This window comes from Loxodonta africana (assembly GCF_030014295.1).
Source record: "Loxodonta africana isolate mLoxAfr1 chromosome 14 unlocalized genomic scaffold, mLoxAfr1.hap2 SUPER_14_unloc_1, whole genome shotgun sequence".
NCBI lineage: Eukaryota > Metazoa > Chordata > Mammalia > Proboscidea > Elephantidae > Loxodonta > Loxodonta africana.
Genome location: NW_026974832.1, coordinates 1,512,894 through 1,525,551, shown reverse-complemented (window position 1 = coordinate 1,525,551; position 12,658 = coordinate 1,512,894).

The following is a 12,658-nucleotide window of genomic DNA, read 5'->3' as shown; positions in this document are numbered from 1 at the left end:
CTGAGTGCCATGGGCAGAAACATTGACACATACCTGCCAGGGGTCTATCCTGGGTCTGAAGAGTCCACCCTGGTCTCCAGCCACTCATCATCTCAGCACACACTTTGCCTGCACACAGGGAATCCGCCTCTCTCCACGAATGCCTTCTCCTGCTAGGAAACACACGATGGCACTCAGCCAAAGGAGAGCACAGGCAAAGTCAACTGAAGCCCCCATTTTCAAGATTTTGTCCTCTGCTGGGCCACAGCCTCCGCTGGCACAGTGCATGTGTGTCACTTCTCCGAAGACAAGGCCGCAATCCGGGCGTCCAGGGCCCCAGCAGTCCAGAGTCTGCGCATGGCGGCATATGGATCACCTCTTTGCCACGTACAGGAGGGAGGCCTGGGCCCTACACTGGCTCCGCTAGAGCTCCACGATCTCAGCTATTTTCCCTGACCTTTGGCCCGTGCCCTCGTGTCTGTGTCATCCCTAGTTACACTTCTTCTCCGACCACTCTGAATCCGCCACCTGCGGATACATGAGCATGAAAATGAACATCTGTCACTGCCTGCAGTGTCACAGGTCACTAGGTGTCTAGGCTCAGGCTGACCTTGGCTGTCTTCTGCCCAGGCAAGGAGCCTAATCCTTCAAAGGCAACGAGGACATGTGGTCATTGGCCGACATTCATTCTTTCATCCACACAGCGGTCTAGATGAGGCTAAAGAGGCCAGGTAGGCCAGGTGACGGCTGAGTGCGGGGCCTAAGGCTTCTTTCCCAATCACCATGGAGACAGCCACCGCAAGGCTGGCCGGAACTTCTGACGGGGACGGGTCACAAACACCGAGCCAATAGGAGAGGTCCAGCCTAAGCGGCCACTTCCGCAGTGCCCTCCATTTTACCCATGGACACACGACGGCCCCTTCTCTTTTGGGCCACAAAATCCAGGGCACCCAGGGAATCACCTCACCGTAGGCAGCCCCTGATGTGGACACGTTCGACACACTGGGCCAGCAGGCAGGTACCACTTTTCCACTTACGCTAGGATATCAGTAGGCAAGGCGCCCTTCCTCAGCATCTATGGCCCCTCTGTGTATGTGTTCATTCGGAGAAATCTCTTCCTTCTACCCCTGAGACACATCACAAGTATGAGGGGCCTGAGAGAGAGCCTAGAGATGGAACGGGGGAGGCATCTGGCTGTACTGCTTCCCCGTGGGTAGAGAAGAGCAGGTAGTCTCTCTGGAAGGTCTTAGCTTCTGTTGACTGACATGGACAATACAGTAGGGGCGGACGCTGGCCAGGTGGAGCTTGTGGGCAGATGCAACCCCTCCGGCGACGAATAATTCCGCTGCTGCTTTGTATGGTGAAAACCTCCCCCCGCCAAGTGGGATGGGTAGAGAACACTGACCCACACCCGCCAGGGGCCTCTCCTGGGACTAAAGATCCCAACATGGTCTCAACGTCGTCACTCTCTCAGCACACACCTTTCCTGCACACGTAATCCTGCCTTTCTCCGTCAGGGCCCTCTCCTACCAGGAAAAAAAGCAAGCCGCTCAAAAAGGCCGATGCCAGGGAACTCGAGGAAACACTGCCTTTTTCCAAATTTTGGCTGTCTACATGTCCCCGCCTCTGCTGCAAGGCCGCGTATGTGGCCGGGCTCCGAAGGCAAGGCCGAAATCCTGGCAGCCTGGGCCCCAGCAGTCCCATGGTTTATGGACGTGGGGACACGGATGACCTGTTCGCCACATACAGGAGGGACCCTTGGGCCCTTCACTGGCTCGCCATTCAGCTCCACGACGTCCACTACCGGCCCTGGCCTTTGCTTTGGCTGGTGCCCCACGGAACGTGTGCTCCGGAGCGATGTTTCTCCGCCCATCACTATCATTCTGCCACCAGGCGATATGTGAGTGTGGGAGTCACCATTTGTCACTGGCAGCAGTGTCACAAGGCAGTAGACTTCCAGGTACCCGCTGACCTAGGCTGCCTTCTGCCCCAGGCAAGGTCCCGAATCCTTTATCCCAGATGCTGACACCCGGGCACTGGCGGACACTCATTTGGAGCAACACAGAGGTCTGAGTGAGGGTCAGCGGGCCAGGTAGGTGAAGTCAAGGCCAGGTGGGCGGGGCTAAGACTCCTTTGCCATCACCATAGAGACAGTCCCCCCCCGCAAGAGTGGGCGGAGCTTGTGATGGGCCTGCTGACAAGACTTGAGCCAATGGCAGAGATCCGGCCCGCCAGGCAGATGACACAGGGCCCTCCAGTGTGACCTATGACACCTAGTGGCCACAGGATTTGAGCACACCCTGGGAGAGGCTACGCAGGCACAAGGGAGCCCCTGGTGCGGACTGCTTCAGGGCATTGGCACAGCAGGCCAGGTACCTCTTTCCCACTTTCCTCAGGATATCACTACGCAAGGCATCCCCACTCAGCATCTCTTGCCTCTCTCTGTCTCTCTCTGGATGTGTTCGTTCTCTGAAATCTCTTCCTTCTCCCCCTTGTCACTTCACACCTTGGAGTGCCTGACAGAGGGCCTAGAGACGAAAGAGCAAAGGGGGAAGGCCTCTGGCTCTACTGGTTGCCCATGGGCAGAGAAGATCTGCTAGTCTATCTGGAAGGTCTAGAGAGTAGCCATTGATTGGGGAGCTACATCACGGGCGGACCTGGCCAGGTGAAGCTTGCTGACATGCAGCAGCCTCTCCGGAGACTACTAATTCCGCGGAGAACATTCTATGCAAATACCCGGCTGAGTGCCATGGGCAGAAACATTGACACATACCTGCCAGGGGTCTATCCTGGGTCTGAAGAGTCCACCCTGGTCTCCAGCCACTCATCATCTCAGCACACACTTTGCCTGCACACACGGAATCCGCCTCTCTCCACGAATGCCTTCTCCTGCTAGGAAACACACGATGGCACTCAGCCAAAGGAGAGCACAGGCAAAGTCAACTGAAGCCCCCATTTTCAAGATTTTGTCCTCTGCTGGGCCACAGCCTCCGCTGGCACAGTGCATGTGTGTCACTTCTCCGAAGACAAGGCCGCAATCCGGGCGTCCAGGGCCCCAGCAGTCCAGAGTCTGCGCATGGCGGCATATGGATCACCTCTTTGCCACGTACAGGAGGGAGGCCTGGGCCCTACACTGGCTCCGCTAGAGCTCCACGATCTCAGCTATTTTCCCTGACCTTTGGCCCGTGCCCTCGTGTCTGTGTCATCCCTAGTTACACTTCTTCTCCGACCACTCTGAATCCGCCACCTGCGGATACATGAGCATGAAAATGAACATCTGTCACTGCCTGCAGTGTCACAGGTCACTAGGTGTCTAGGCTCAGGCTGACCTTGGCTGTCTTCTGCCCAGGCAAGGAGCCTAATCCTTCAAAGGCAACGAGGACATGTGGTCATTGGCCGACATTCATTCTTTCATCCACACAGCGGTCTAGATGAGGCTAAAGAGGCCAGGTAGGCCAGGTGACGGCTGAGTGCGGGGCCTAAGGCTTCTTTCCCAATCACCATGGAGACAGCCACCGCAAGGCTGGCCGGAACTTCTGACGGGGACGGGTCACAAACACCGAGCCAATACGAGAGGTCCAGCCTAAGCGGCCACTTCCGCAGTGCCCTCCATTTTACCCATGGACACACGACGGCCCCTTCTCTTTTGGGCCACAAAATCCAGGGCACCCAGGGAATCACCTCACCGTAGGCAGCCCCTGATGTGGACACGTTCGACACACTGGGCCAGCAGGCAGGTACCACTTTTCCACTTACGCTAGGATATCAGTAGGCAAGGCGCCCTTCCTCAGCATCTATGGCCCCTCTGTGTATGTGTTCATTCGGAGAAATCTCTTCCTTCTACCCCTGAGACACATCACAAGTATGAGGGGCCTGAGAGAGAGCCTAGAGATGGAACGGGGGAGGCATCTGGCTATACTGCTTCCCCGTGGGTAGAGAAGAGCAGGTAGTCTCTCTGGAAGGTCTTAGCTTCTGTTGACTGACATGGACAATACAGTAGGGGCGGACGCTGGCCAGGTGGAGCTTGTGGGCAGATGCAACCCCTCCGGCGACGAATAATTCCGCTGCTGCTTTGTATGGTGAAAACCTCCCCCCGCCAAGTGGGATGGGTAGAGAACACTGACCCACACCCGCCAGGGGCCTCTCCTGGGACTAAAGATCCCAACATGGTCTCAACGTCGTCACTCTCTCAGCACACACCTTTCCTGCACACGTAATCCTGCCTTTCTCCGTCAGGGCCCTCTCCTACCAGGAAAAAAAGCAAGCCGCTCAAAAAGGCCGATGCCAGGGAACTCGAGGAAACACTGCCTTTTTCCAAATTTTGGCTGTCTACATGTCCCCGCCTCTGCTGCAAGGCCGCGTATGTGGCCGGGCTCCGAAGGCAAGGCCGAAATCCTGGCAGCCTGGGCCCCAGCAGTCCCATGGTTTATGGACGTGGGGACACGGATGACCTGTTCGCCACATACAGGAGGGACCCTTGGGCCCTTCACTGGCTCGCCATTCAGCTCCACGACGTCCACTACCGGCCCTGGCCTTTGCTTTGGCTGGTGCCCCACGGAACGTGTGCTCCGGAGCGATGTTTCTCCGCCCATCACTATCATTCTGCCACCAAGCGATATGTGAGTGTGGGAGTCACCATTTGTCACTGGCAGCAGTGTCACAAGGCAGTAGACTTCCAGGTACCCGCTGACCTAGGCTGCCTTCTGCCCCAGGCAAGGTCCCGAATCCTTTATCCCAGATGCTGACACCCGGGCACTGGCGGACATTCATTTGGAGCAACACAGAGGTCTGAGTGAGGGTCAGCGGGCCTGGTAGGTGAAGTCAAGGCCAGGTGGGCGGGGCTAAGACTCCTTTGCCATCACCATAGAGACAGTCCCCCCCCGCAAGAGTGGGCGGAGCTTGTGATGGGCCTGCTGACAAGACTTGAGCCAATGGCAGAGATCCGGCCCGCCAGGCAGATGACACAGGGCCCTCCAGTGTGACCTATGACACCTAGTGGCCGCAGGATTTGAGCACACCCTGGGAGAGGCTACGCAGGCACAAGGGAGCCCCTGGTGCGGACTGCTTCAGGGCATTGGCACAGCAGGCCAGGTACCTCTTTCCCACTTTCCTCAGGATATCACTACGCAAGGCATCCCCACTCAGCATCTCTTGCCTCTCTCTGTCTCTCTCTGGATGTGTTCGTTCTCTGAAATCTCTTCCTTCTCCCCCTTGTCACTTCACACCTTGGAGTGCCTGACAGAGGGCCTAGAGCGAAAGAGCAAAGGGGGAAGGCCTCTGGCTCTACTGGTTGCCCATGGGCAGAGAAGATCTGCTAGTCTATCTGGAAGGTCTAGAGAGTAGCCATTGATTGGGGAGCTACATCACGGTCGGACCTGGCCAGGTGAAGCTTGCTGACATGCAGCAGCCTCTCCGGAGACTACTAATTCCGCGGAGAACATTCTATGCAAATACCCGGCTGAGTGCCATGGGCAGAAACATTGACACATACCTGCCAGGGGTCTATCCTGGGTCTGAAGAGTCCACCCTGGTCTCCAGCCACTCATCATCTCAGCACACACTTTGCCTGCACACACGGAATCCGCCTCTCTCCACGAATGCCTTCTCCTGCTAGGAAACACACGATGGCACTCAGCCAAAGGAGAGCACAGGCAAAGTCAACTGAAGCCCCCATTTTCAAGATTTTGTCCTCTGCTGGGCCACAGCCTCCGCTGGCACAGTGCATGTGTGTCACTTCTCCGAAGACAAGGCTGCAATTCGGGCGTCCAGGGCCCCAGCAGTCCAGAGTCTGCCCATGGCGGCATATGGATCACCTCTTTGCCACGTACAGGAGGGAGGCCTGGGCCCTACACTGGCTCCGCTAGAGCTCCACGATCTCAGCTATTTTCCCTGACCTTTGGCCCGTGCCCTCGTGTCTGTGTCATCCCTAGTTACACTTCTTCTCCGACCACTCTGAATCCGCCACCTGCGGATACATGAGCATGAAAATGAACATCTGTCACTGCCTGCAGTGTCACAGGTCACTAGGTGTCTAGGCTCAGGCTGACCTTGGCTGTCTTCTGCCCAGGCAAGGAGCCTAATCCTTCAAAGGCAACGAGGACATGTGGTCATTGGCCGACATTCATTCTTTCATCCACACAGCGGTCTAGATGAGGCTAAAGAGGCCAGGTAGGCCAGGTGACGGCTGAGTGCGGGGCCTAAGGCTTCTTTCCCAATCACCATGGAGACAGCCACCGCAAGGCTGGCCGGAACTTCTGACGGGGACGGGTCACAAACACCGAGCCAATACGAGAGGTCCAGCCTAAGCGGCCACTTCCGCAGTGCCCTCCATTTTACCCATGGACACACGACGGCCCCTTCTCTTTTGGGCCACAAAATCCAGGGCACCCAGGGAATCACCTCACCGTAGGCAGCCCCTGATGTGGACACGTTCGACACACTGGGCCAGCAGGCAGGTACCACTTTTCCACTTACGCTAGGATATCAGTAGGCAAGGCGCCCTTCCTCAGCATCTATGGCCCCTCTGTGTATGTGTTCATTCGGAGAAATCTCTTTTTTCTACCCCTGAGACACATCACAAGTATGCGGGGCCTGAGAGAGAGCCTAGAGATGGAACGGGGGAGGCTTCTGGCTGTACTGCTTCCCCGTGGGTAGAGAAGAGCAGGTAGTCTCTCTGGAAGGTCTTAGCTTCTGTTGACTGACATGGACAATACAGCAAGGGCGGACCCTGGCCAGGTGGAGCTTGTGGGCAGATGCAACCCCTCCGGCGACGAATAATTCCGCTGCTGCTTTGTATGGTGAAAACCTCCCCCCGCCAAGTGGGATGGGTAGAGAACACTGACCCACACCCGCCAGGGGCCTCTCCTGGGACTAAAGATCCCAACATGGTCTCAACGTCGTCACCCTCTCAGCACACACCTTTCCTGCACACGTAATCCTGCCTTTCTCCGTCAGGGCCCTCTCCTACCAGGAAAAAAAGCAAGCCGCTCAAAAAGGCCGATGCCAGGGAACTCGAGGAAACACTGCCTTTTTCCAAATTTTGGCTGTCTACACGTCCCCGCCTCCGCTGCAAGGCCGCGTATGTGGCCGGGCTCCGAAGGCAAGGCCGAAATCCTGGCAGCCTGGGCCCCAGCAGTCCCATGGTTTATGGACGTGGGGACACGGATGACCTGTTCGCCACATACAGGAGGGACCCTTGGGCCCTTCACTGGCTCGCCATTCAGCTCCACGACGTCCACTACCGGCCCTGGCCTTTGCTTTGGCTGGTGCCCCACGGAACGTGTGCTCCGGAGCGATGTTTCTCCGCCCATCACTATCATTCTGCCACCAGGCGATATGTGAGTGTGGGAGTCACCATTTGTCACTGGCAGCAGTGTCACAAGGCAGTAGACTTCCAGGTACCCGCTGACCTAGGCTGCCTTCTGCCCCAGGCAAGGTCCCGAATCCTTTATCCCAGATGCTGACACCCGGGCACTGGCGGACATTCATTTGGAGCAACACAGAGGTCTGAGTGAGGGTCAGCGGGCCAGGTAGGTGAAGTCAAGGCCAGGTGGGCGGGGCTAAGACTCCTTTGCCATCACCATAGAGACAGTCCCCCCCGCAAGAGTGGGCGGAGCTTGTGATGGGCCTGCTGACAAGACTTGAGCCAATGGCAGAGATCCGGCCCGCCAGGCAGATGACACAGGGCCCTCCAGTGTGACCTATGACACCTAGTGGCCACAGGATTTGAGCACACCCTGGGAGAGGCTACGCAGGCACAAGGGAGCCCCTGGTGCGGACTGCTTCAGGGCATTGGCACAGCAGGCCAGGTACCTCTTTCCCACTTTCCTCAGGATATCACTACGCAAGGCATCCCCACTCAGCATCTCTTGCCTCTCTCTGTCTCTCTCTGGATGTGTTCGTTCTCTGAAATCTCTTCCTTCTCCCCCTTGTCACTTCACACCTTGGAGTGCCTGACAGAGGGCCTAGAGACGAAAGAGCAAAGGGGGAATGCCTCTGGCTCTACTGGTTGCCCATGGGCAGAGAAGATCTGCTAGTCTATCTGGAAGGTCTAGAGAGTAGCCATTGATTGGGGAGCTACATCACGGGCGGACCTGGCCAGGTGAAGCTTGCTGACATGCAGCAGCCTCTCCGGAGACTACTAATTCCGCGGAGAACATTCTATGCAAATACCCGGCTGAGTGCCATGGGCAGAAACATTGACACATACCTGCCAGGGGTCTATCCTGGGTCTGAAGAGTCCACCCTGGTCTCCAGCCACTCATCATCTCAGCACACACTTTGCCTGCACACACGGAATCCGCCTCTCTCCACGAATGCCTTCTCCTGCTAGGAAACACACGATGGCACTCAGCCAAAGGAGAGCACAGGCAAAGTCAACTGAAGCCCCCATTTTCAAGATTTTGTCCTCTGCTGGGCCACAGCCTCCGCTGGCACAGTGCATGTGTGTCACTTCTCCGAAGACAAGGCCGCAATCCGGGCGTCCAGGGCCCCAGCAGTCCAGAGTCTGCGCATGGCGGCATATGGATCACCTCTTTGCCACGTACAGGAGGGAGGCCTGGGCCCTACACTGGCTCCGCTAGAGCTCCACGATCTCAGCTATTTTCCCTGACCTTTGGCCCGTGCCATCGTATCTGTGTCATCCCTAGTTACACTTCTTCTCCGACCACTCTGAATTCACCACCTGCGGATACATGAGCATGAAAATGAACATCTGTCGCTGCCTGCAGTGTCACAGGTCACTAGGTGTCTAGGCTCAGGCTGACCTTGGCTGTTTTCTGCCCAGGCAAGGAGCCTAATCCTTCAAAGGCAACGAGGACATGTGGTCATTGGCCGACATTCATTCTTTCATTCACACAGCGGTCTAGATGAGGCTAAAGAGGCCAGGTAGGCCAGGTGACGGCTGAGTGCGGGGCCTAAGGTTTCTTTCCCAATCACCGTGGAGACAGCCACCGCAAGGCTGGCCGGAACTTCTGACGGGGACGGGTCACAAACACCGAGCCAATACGAGAGGTCCAGCCTAAGCGGCCACTTCCGCAGTGCCCTCCATTTTACCCATGGACACACGACGGCCCCTTCTCTTTTGGGCCACAAAATCCAGGGCACCCAGGGAATCACCTCACCGTAGGCAGCCCCTGATGTGGACACGTTCGACACACGGGGCCAGCAGGCAGGTACCACTTTTCCACTTACGCTAGGATATCAGTAGGCAAGGCGCCCTTCCTCAGCATCTATGGCCCCTCTGTGTATGTGTTCATTCGGAGAAATCTCTTCCTTCTACCCCTGAGACACATCACAAGTATGAGGGGCCTGAGAGAGAGCGTAGAGATGGAATGGGGGAGGCTTCTGGCTGTACTGCTTCCCCGTGGGTAGAGAAGAGCAGGTAGTCTCTCTGGAAGGTCTTAGCTTCTGTTGACTGACATGGACAATACAGTAGGGGCGGACGCTGGCCAGGTGGAGCTTGTGGGCAGATGCAACCCCTCCGGCGATGAATAATTCCGCTGCTGCTTTGTATGGTGAAAACCTCCCCCCGCCAAGTGGGATGGGTAGAGAACACTGACCCACAACCGCCAGGGGCCTCTCCTGGGACTAAAGATCCCAACATGGTCTCAACGTCGTCACTCTCTCAGCACACACCTTTCCTGCACACGTAATCCTGCCTTTCTCCGTCAGGGCCCTCTCCTACCAGGAAAAAAAGCAAGCCGCTCAAAAAGGCCGATGCCAGGGAACTCGAGGAAACACTGCCTTTTTCCAAATTTTGGCTGTCTACATGTCCCCGCCTCCGCTGCAAGGCCGCGTATGTGGCCGGGCTCCGAAGGCAAGGCCGAAATCCTGGCAGCCTGGGCCCCAGCAGTCCCATGGTTTATGGACGTGGGGACACGGATGACCTGTTCGCCACATACAGGAGGGACCCTTGGGCCCTTCACTGGCTCGCCATTCAGCTCCACGACGTCCACTACCGGCCCTGGCCTTTGCTTTGGCTGGTGCCCCACGGAACGTGTGCTCCGGAGCGATGTTTCTCCGCCCATCACTATCATTCTGCCACCAGGCGATATGTGAGTGTGGGAGTCACCATTTGTCACTGGCAGCAGTGTCACAAGGCAGTAGACTTCCAGGTACCCGCTGACCTAGGCTGCCTTCTGCCCCAGGCAAGGTCCCGAATCCTTTATCCCAGATGCTGACACCCGGGCACTGGCGGACATTCATTTGGAGCAACACAGAGGTCTGAGTGAGGGTCAGCGGGCCTGGTAGGTGAAGTCAAGACCAGGTGGGCGGGGCTAAGACTCCTTTGCCATCACCATAGAGACAGTCCCCCCCCGCAAGAGTGGGCGGAGCTTGTGATGGGCCTGCTGACAAGACTTGAGCCAATGGCAGAGATCCGGCCCGCCAGGCAGATGACACAGGGCCCTCCAGTGTGACCTATGACACCTAGTGGCCACAGGATTTGAGCACACCCTGGGAGAGGCTACGCAGGCACAAGGGAGCCCCTGGTGCGGACTGCTTCAGGGCATTGGCACAGCAGGCCAGGTACCTCTTTCCCACTTTCCTCAGGATATCACTACGCAAGGCATCCCCACTCAGCATCTCTTGCCTCTCTCTGTCTCTCTCTGGATGTGTTCGTTCTCTGAAATCTCTTCCTTCTCCCCCTTGTCACTTCACACCTTGGAGTGCCTGACAGAGGGCCTAGAGACGAAAGAGCAAAGGGGGAAGGCCTCTGGCTCTACTGGTTGCCCATGGGCAGAGAAGATCTGCTAGTCTATCTGGAAGGTCTAGAGAGTAGCCATTGATTGGGGAGCTACATCACGGGCGGACCTGGCCAGGTGAAGCTTGCTGACATGCAGCAGCCTCTCCGGAGACTACTAATTCCGCGGAGAACATTCTATGCAAATACCCGGCTGAGTGCCATGGGCAGAAACATTGACACATACCTGCCAGGGGTCTATCCTGGGTCTGAAGAGTCCACCCTGGTCTCCAGCCACTCATCATCTCAGCACACACTTTGCCTGCACACAGGGAATCCGCCTCTCTCCACGAATGCCTTCTCCTGCTAGGAAACACACGATGGCACTCAGCCAAAGGAGAGCACAGGCAAAGTCAACTGAAGCCCCCATTTTCAAGATTTTGTCCTCTGCTGGGCCACAGCCTCCGCTGGCACAGTGCATGTGTGTCACTTCTCCGAAGACAAGGCCGCAATCCGGGCGTCCAGGGCCCCAGCAGTCCAGAGTCTGCCCATGGCGGCATATGGATCACCTCTTTGCCACGTACAGGAGGGAGGCCTGGGCCCTACACTGGCTCCGCTAGAGCTCCACGATCTCAGCTATTTTCCCTGACCTTTGGCCCGTGCCATCGTATCTGTGTCATCCCTAGTTACACTTCTTCTCCGACCACTCTGAATTCGCCACCTGCGGATACATGAGCATGAAAATGAACATCTGTCACTGCCTGCAGTGTCACAGGTCACTAGGTGTCTAGGCTCAGGCTGACCTTGGCTGTCTTCTGCCCAGGCAAGGAGCCTAATCCTTCAAAGGCAACGAGGACATGTGGTCATTGGCCGACATTCATTCTTTCATCCACACAGCGGTCTAGATGAGGCTAAAGAGGCCAGGTAGGCCAGGTGACGGCTGAGTGCGGGGCCTAAGGTTTCTTTCCCAATCACCGTGGAGACAGCCACCGCAAGGCTGGCCGGAACTTCTGACGGGGACGGGTCACAAACACCGAGCCAATACGAGAGGTCCAGCCTAAGCGGCCACTTCCGCAGTACCCTCCATTTTACCCATGGACACACGACGGCCCCTTCTCTTTTGGGCCACAAAATCCAGGGCACCCAGGGAATCACCTCACCGTAGGCAGCCCCTGATGTGGACACGTTCGACACACGGGGCCAGCAGGCAGGTACCACTTTTCCACTTACGCTAGGATATCAGTAGGCAAGGCGCCCTTCCTCAGCATCTATGGCCCCTCTGTGTATGTGTTCATTCGGAGAAATCTCTTCCTTCTACCCCTGAGACACATCACAAGTATGAGGGGCCTGAGAGAGAGCCTAGACATGGAACGGGGGAGGCTTCTGGCTGTACTGCTTCCCCGTGGGTAGAGAAGAGCAGGTAGTCTCTCTGGAAGGTCTTAGCTTCTGTTGACTGACATGGACAATACAGTAGGGGCGGACCCTGGCCAGGTGGAGCTTGTGGGCAGATGCAACCCCTCCGGCGATGAATAATTCCGCTGCTGCTTTGTATGGTGAAAACCTCCCCCCGCCAAGTGGGATGGGTAGAGAACACTGACCCACACCCGCCAGGGGCCTCTCCTGGGACTAAAGATCCCAACATGGTCTCAACGTCGTCACCCTCTCAGCACACACCTTTCCTGCACACGTAATCCTGCCTTTCTCCGTCAGGGAACTCTCCTACCAGGAAAAAAAGCAACCCGCTCAAAAAGGCCGATGCCAGGGAACTCGAGGAAACACTGCCTTTTTCCAAATTTTGGCTGTCTACACGTCCCCGCCTCCGCTGCAAGGCCGCGTATGTGGCCGGGCTCCGAAGGCAAGGCCGAAATCCTGGCAGCCTGGGCCCCAGCAGTCCCATGGTTTATGGACGTGGGGACACGGATGACCTGTTCGCCACATACAGGAGGGACCCTTGGGCCCTTCACTGGCTCGCCATTCAGCTCCACGACGTCCACTACC